This window comes from Triticum urartu, chromosome 5, assembly GCF_003073215.2.
Source record: "Triticum urartu cultivar G1812 chromosome 5, Tu2.1, whole genome shotgun sequence".
NCBI classification, from domain to species: domain Eukaryota; kingdom Viridiplantae; phylum Streptophyta; class Magnoliopsida; order Poales; family Poaceae; genus Triticum; species Triticum urartu.
The window spans coordinates 303956823-303964971 of NC_053026.1; positions in this window are offsets into that span (position 1 = coordinate 303956823).

Below are 8149 nucleotides of genomic sequence, written 5' to 3' on the forward strand. Positions count from 1 at the left end.
ACCTGACATCATGATGTAATGTTAAGTCATTTCCTTTTGTACAGTGTCACTGAATTGTTAAGGCGGTGATGGCATTTTATTTTAGTTGAATTGCACAAAATATGCTTAAAAGAAGAGGAAAGGTCAGGAATGGCTCAATTTTTCAGAAAAAAAACTATGTATGCCTTCCTGACATCAGCTGTTGTTGCCTTATTTATTCCTTCAAACATGTGGTTAGAAACAGTCTTGCTACCTTTTCCCATTAAGAAATTGGAATGCTTATATTTGTGAGTCTATGCTTCAACTAGTGCCACTTTTATAGTAATCACACTTTCAATATCTATGCAAACAGGGATGCTCGATTTTAGTGGAACTACACACAATGTCCAAATGGTTCAACAGGAGCATGTTTTCTTCCAAACCTTTATATCCAATTGGTGGCACTATGAGTTGTTCATTACGAAGGTACATGGTTTGCTACTATCTTGCTACTCTTTTTGTACTATCATTAGATAGTAACACTAGTGGTTTGCATGTGAATTTATTAGCAGGGTGGACCTACATTGGAGGTGCAGGACAGGATTCAATGGTTGGATGCTCAATTTCTGTTCTATCGATTTCCCCTCTTCCATCACTGCGAACATGGATATCTTTGGTCTGATGAAGAATAGGCGCTATATTTCTGCTCTGAACGAGGAAATCAATTCAGTATGAAATTGTCCAGGGCAAAACATGTCACATCCCTAGTTCTGGCTAGGCCAGCTTCATGTGTGCATCATGTTTAATTTCAAATGAATTTGAAATGGGGATTAAAAAAACCCTAGCACCCCCTCTGGTAATAACAGTTTCAACTAAAAATTGCCTCAATGAACCCAAAATGGCCTTCACAAAATGTTCATCGTTTTTGGATTGGTCTTGAACCTCTGCCAAAAATATTGCACATTTTTCTAGGACAACTTGGACCACTGAATTAAATCATATGGTATATGCATTTGGGCATTTGAAATGCTATAAAATATTTTAAATGTCCAAATAATCATAAACTAAAATGTTTACTGTTGGAAATATTCCAAACAGTGGGCATGAGAAGTTTCATGATTTTTGAGTTAGTTTTAGTGTTTTTAGGAAAGGCACAAAGTTACAGAAGAAATAGAAAAACAGAAAATAAAAGAGAGAGAGAGAGAGACAGAATCTTACCTGGCCTCACCTGTGCAGCCCACCAACCGGCCCAGCACTGTAGCTAGCCGGACCAACCCATCTCTACCTCCCCTGTCGTCTTCCTCCTCTTGCCAGGAGGACGAAGGGTGTGTGCCCGCGGCGCGCCAGCATGCGCACGGCCACCGACGGCCACCTCCTGCTTGCCGCTTCGCCCTGGCCTTCCCTGGTGCAGCCACCCCCTCGACCCTCTCTCGCTCTCCCAGTGCCTCTCCCCCTCCTCTGGCTCTCTCCCTCGCATCACCCGAGAGCCGCTGTCGCCGCCGCTCATCGTTGACGCGCCCTGAGCCACCACCTCGCCTCCTCGACGTATCCCTCGTCTACGCCACGTCATCCTGAAGCTCCACGCCTACTCACGCAAGCCAGGGAGCCCCGCAACATCACCGGCATCGTTGTGTTCATCATCGGGCGCCGGAGATCGTCATCGCCGATTCATCGTCCACAGCGCATCCCCGAGCTCTCTGGTGACGCCTTCGGATCCGCTGTGAGCCACTGCGTTGATCCCCCCTCTCCCCTAGCTTGTTTCCTTCCTATAACACCGATGTCCGTCAGAGCCGAGAGCTCTTCGCCGCCATTCATGTCGCTGTTGTGGCCACTGTCGCCTAGGGCCGCGACCGAGCACACCACCGTGCTCAGTGCAACGCCAGGACCCCAAAACTGTCACATGTTGCTCCTCCCGTGCACCGCAGCGCCGAAACCACCAACTCCCGAACTCCGGCCGCCCTAGCTGCTGCTGCCTGTTGCGCTGGATGCGGGCGAGCTCCGGCTCCCCGTAGCCGCTCTCCGTCGTCCTTTTGGTCACCGGAGAAGTGAGCTCGAGCCCTCCGTCGCGTCTGCTGCCGCTGGCGGCTAAACGATGGCGGGTTAGCCCCAGTTTGACCAGGGATTTGACCTCCCCTGGGTCGCTGACAAGTGGGCCAGGCCCCTGCTAATTTTGCTTAACTGTTAATTAAGCTTAATTAGCCCTGCTGATACTAACATGTGGGCCTAGGGCCTTAACTAATCTAGATTAGGATTAGATTAGTGCTAATTAACTTAGGTTAGTGAGTTAGACACTGACATATGGGTCCCACTGGTCAGGTTTGACCTGGACCGACCCGTTGACCCGCTGACATCACAGTGACGTCATGTTGATGCAGTAAATAACCTCTGGGATTTAAAATAAATCAGAAATGATTTATTTAATTCAGAAAATGCCCAAAACTTCTAAAATTCATAGAAAATTATCTATAACTCCAAATAAGATAAATTATATATGAAAAATGATTAGAAAAATCCAATCTATCCATCTACACTGATTTCATGCATGTTAAAGCAACTTAAACCTGCTATTTATATTGAAACTTGATAATGCACTTTATAAAGTCATAGTTTGAGTTTGAACTTGAACCTTGGGATCAAAATAACTCAAACCTATCTTGTTGTAGTTGCATTAGGCCAACACACTCATATTTCCATGTCATGATCATGCATCATATTGTGCATTGCATTGATTGTGTTTCTTTCTGTGTTGCCAGTATTTGTCCCCTCTCAGTAGACGTGTTCCGACGATGAGTTCGATGACACCGATGAAGAGCTATACTATCTTGAGAAGTGCCAGGCAAGCAAAACCCTCTTGTTCATTCTGATACAATCCCACTCTCTCGCTTCTGCTCTCTTTTACTGCATTAGGAAAACAACGTTACAACTGTTACATGTTGCGGTAGCTCAACCCATTTTCCTCTGCATGACCTGTCATTGCCACAGTAAATAGATGAAACCCACTAGCATGAGTAGGAGTTGTTTGAGCCCTATTGTGCCTACTCATTCATGTTTGTTTGTCATGCCTGCTACTGCTTAGAGTTGAGTCAGGTCTGATTCATTGGGGATGAATTGGAATGTGGTGAACATGTCCTACTGCGTGTGAGCTAAGTGTGTGAACACGATTTGGTAAAGGTAGCGGTGAGAGGCCATGTAGGAGTACATGGTGGGTTGTCTCATTGAAGCCGTCCTCAGGAACTGAGTTCTGTGTTTGTGATCCATGAAACAGCTACTACCATGGATTGGGCCCTGAAATATGACCCCGCCCGACTTCTTAACCACCCTAGTCCTTTGTCCAGGAGTTGCAAGTAGTTTCTGGTGTTTGTAGTATGCTGGAGGTTGTGCGCAGCGCGGACCCGAGGGGTGGGCTGTGATGCGGTAGGCACGTGGCCGGGTATGCCGGGCGCCCTTTTGGTGTCGCGGAACCATGTACACATCGTTCGGGGCCATATGTGGAAACCTCGGCCGGACTCCCTGTGGATGGAACCTGAATAGGCGATAAACCTGGATTAGAGACTTGAGTGTTTAGGTAGGTCGTGGTCTACACCCACGTCGGCTTTCGCTTGAAGTCTGCCGAGCACATGTCGTGTGCAGACGCTAAGTGGTGGAAACATGTGTGAAGAAGTACACCCCTGCAGGGTTATAAATGATCTATTCGAATAGCCACCTCTGTAGTAAAGGACCTCTTGGTTGCCTATATAGTTCATAGACAAGTGAAAGTGGATAATCTAAAATGCGCAAGATAAGCATGAGTGCTATGGATGGCGTTCTCGTAGGGAGACGAGAGCGGATCCATAGTGGTGTATTGATTTGGTGAATATGTGGACTCGTGTGCGCCACCTCAAAAGAGTTACTTGCAGATGTAGTTCAGGATAGTCACTGAGTCAAAGTTGGCTTGCTGCAGTTAAACTCCACCACCCCTTTGTTGATAATGATGCATATGTAGCTTGTTCTGATGTAAGTCTTGCTGGTTACATTTGTACTCACGTTTGCTTAATTTATGTTTTTGCAGAGAGACTTCAGTCTCGCTAGTGGTTCCACGTGGACTTCGACATTTAGCTTGTTACCTCAGCTACGATCTTGTGCCCTTGGCAGGGTCTTGTAGTTAGTCAGGCTTCTCAGCCTTTTTCTTTTGTAGTTGTCTGTACTCAGACATGTTAAGCTTCCGCATGTGCTATTGCCTGTATGACTTGAATGCTGAGTCATGAGACCCATGTTTGTAATATATGACTCTTCGGAGTCTTATGAATAAATACTTTGAGTCATAGAGTCTTGTTGTGATGCCATGTTGTATTTACACATATCGAGCATATTGTGTGTATGATTGAAATGCTTGGTATGTGTGGGATCCGACAACCTAGTTGTCTATCCTTGGTAGCCTCTCTTATGGGGAAATGTAGTCTAGTGCTTCCACTAAGCCATGGTAGTCTGCTACAGCCCGGTTTACCAGAGTCCTGCTAGCCCAGTTACTACTACTCCGGAACACTTAGATTGGCCGGCATGTGATTCACTTCGTTCCTGTGTCTGTCCCTTCAGGGAAATGTCACACGGTGACTTCCGGAGTCCTGCTAGCCTGCTACAGCCCAGGTTCCCGGAGTCCTGTTAGCCCAGTTGCTACAACCCGGATTCACACGCTGATGACCGACACGTTCGATGCTGGTTCATGTATGCATGTCCCCGTAAGTTAGTGCCACTTTGGGTTCACGACTAGTCATGTCGGCCCGGGTTCTCTGTCATATGGATGCTAGTGACACTATCACATACATGAGCCAAAAGGCGCAAACGGTCCCGGGCCAGGTAAGGTGGCACCCGTGGGAATACCGTGCGTGAGGCCGCAAAGTGATATGATGTGTTACATGCTAGATCGGTGTGACTTAGGATCGGGGTCCTGACAAAACATGACTGTATCAAATTGTCCAGTGCAAAACATGACAGATGCTAAGAGGAAGAGACGTGTTTAAACCAAAAATACAAGGTGGGGTATATGTTTACTAGCTGCTTGATATTTGTGCAGACAGAGATGTCTGCCCTTTGCTATTTGGCAAACAAACAAAGTGACCGCAATTTTGGTTGAACTACACAAGAGAATAGTATAGTCACTGCATGCAGTGCCATTTGAAAATAGACACAGAAAGATTGGATAGTCACTTCATGGACTGCGGAAAAGTAGTACTGTACTATTTATTGGCCAACACTAGGTGCTTCATTTCTTTGGTCTGATTATGCAATGGGCATCATTTTGCCTAAGTTAAAGTTTGTATTCCGAAAATAGTCTCGCCATGTGATCGAGACAAGACCAAATCATATTCCAGTGGATGTTCCTCCATCATGTGTGGTTCATTCTCATGGTTCAAGTTGTTGGTGAAACCACTTATGTTTGCAAGAGGAATTGTAGACTTCACAAACAAATTTGGCTTTCACTCTATACTGAATGTTGGCCAAGAGAAGCATCCATGTTAGTAGGAAGAATAGATGCTTTTTTCTAGATCTTTGCTTTTGGAGCTACATGTTTGTATATGATCTGTGACTCATTGAGATCACTAGCAGAGGCTTCCGATGGGCAAGGTATGGCAGCCGCCATACCTTAATTTTGAGCAAAACAAAATTGTATACGTACCAATGTATCTTACGGCTGCCTCGCTCGTTCGTTTTGACCGCTGGCTGTTTTACGCTAAAGAAAGAGATGGGCCGACGCATCCAGCTAACTGGGCCAGGAATCGGTCGAGGCCACACACGACTCGATCGAGCGCCCAAGCACGAAGCAGCAACCCGTGGGAGCAACTAGTTAAAGGGCGCTCCTTCGGGAGCCTCGCAACGATCAACGCCACTTGAAGCGCTCTCAGCCATTCGCCACATGTTGCGCTCTGGGTGCTCCCTCCAGATTTTGTTCTTTTATTTTTCCGCACGCGTTTTCGGCTTTTTAAACAGTTTTTTGTGGGTTTTTTCGACATTTTGGTTTTCCACCGGTCTTCCTAAGCTTTTCAATCAATTTTTTTTGAAAAAAAATAATTATTTTACGCGAAAAAACGCATTTTCTTTTTTTTCCTTTCATGAGAGTCACGGTTTTGCTTCCGCGAGAGGCACAGTTTTGCTTTCGCGAGAGTCACGGCCGTGCCTCTCGAAAACAGGAAAAAACGTGTTTTTTGTTTTTTTTTCTTTCGCGAGATTCACGGTTTTGCTTCTGCGAGAGGCACGGGTGTGCTTTCACGAGAGTCACGGCCGTGCCTCTCGGAAACGAAAAAAATGTGTTTTTTTCTTTCACGAGAGTCACGGTTTTGCTTCCGCAAGAAGCATGGTTGTGCTTTTCGCGAGAGTCATGGCCGTGCCTCTCGGAAAGGAAAAAACGCATTTTATAATTTTTTTCCTTTCGCAAGAGTCACGGTTTTGCTTCCGCAAGAGCCACGGTTGTGCTTTCCCGAGAGTCACGGCCGTGCCTCCTCGGAAACGGAAAAAAATGTGTTTTCTCTTTTTTTTCCGCGAGAGTCACGGTTTTGCTTCCATGAGAGGCACGATTGTGATTTCGTGAGAGGCACGGGCGTGCCTCTTTCGGAATGGGAAAAAACCCATGCTCCCAGTTCGGATTTTTCATCCGGGTTTTTTCATGAAAAAAAAGTTCGTCAAAACCTATCAACATGGGATCTAGTTTTGAAGATCTCGACGCGAGGAATCCAACGGTGAAAGCAGTTCGAGATTTGGACGCACAGTTTGAGAGATAAAATGTTTTGAATAAACGGATCTACAAAAAAAAGGAAAACTCCCAGGTTGCGACAAGTGGCGCGCTACATGTGCGCCACTTGTCGCAACTAGGGGAATTGGAGCGATCTTTGCAACGAGTACTCCTTAATTAGTGATTTCGGCAACGGGTCTGGCATGACTCGATGTCTCGATCCGGCTCCACCTGCTAATTTTGCAAAAATACATATAGATGCGGGAGTCATAGCATAAAGAGGAGGCTCAGCGGCCGTGATAGCCAGGGCATGTTCTTGGGGAGTTCTGCTTTGATTATTACCGGCGTATTTGATCCCGCAACTCTGGAGGCTATAGCCTGTCGAGAGGCTATCTCATTGGTGCGAGATCTTTAGGTCCAAAACTTTATCATATTGTCAGATTGAAAACAAGTGGCCAGTGATATCTTGAAAGGTAACCATTGGGCGTATGGAGCCATTATCAAGGAAATCAACTCCTTTTTCCTGTAATTTTATTTCTAGAAGTCATGAAGTTAATTTTGAAGCTCATAGGTTAGCTAAATATGGCTTACTTTAGCTCAGGGGTGTCATTGTGTGGCGTGGCTAGCCACATGACCCGGCTTTCATCCCACATTCTGTGGAATTTTGATTAATCAAGTGGATTTTATGCCTAAAAATGGGGTCGAGCATGCATGACCTGATTGAGACGCACATGCACTCGACCAAACACTTCACCCGACGGAAACCTAACGACCGTGTTCTAGACGCCATTGAAAGCTTGATTATCGGTATGTTTTAGGTTCTTTTTCTATTGAGACATGTCTACATTTTCATTGTATTTGGTTTTTCGTTTGTAGTGTGTTTATAGTGTGTATTGACTCTTTTGATTTGCATCAAAAAAGTTCTTTCCTTAAGACTTCGCCACACCTTAAATTTTTTTCATCCTCCGCCTCTGATTGAGATGCATTCACATGTTGATCTTATGTATGGGAATCATACTAGTTGGTTTTGAATTTGGGCTACTAATGTGAACATATTACAATGCTAGGCCTGTGAGTCTCGTGTGAACATTTTGAACGGATCGGCTCTTACTATTGTGCACAACATGATCCTTATTTTTGTGTCCTCAGTGTTTACCAGTTACTAACAGTTCCTTATTTCTGTTCGCTCAGTGTTTACAAGTTACTGATCGATCACTAGCTAGCCTACTAATGCGATCCTACACGTACACCATCCGACCTACTCAATCCTACACGTACACTATCCGACCTACTCGATCCTACACGGATTAATAGCGGATCACGCACGTACTACCTCCTTTCCGGTTTGCAGGGCTCAATTCAAAAAATGACCTACTCAATCCTACACGAATAAATAACGGATCACCCACGTACTACCTCATTTCCGGTTTGCATGGCTTAATTCAAAAATCTCACCAACCAAGGTAGATGATGAGTGGTGGAATCATT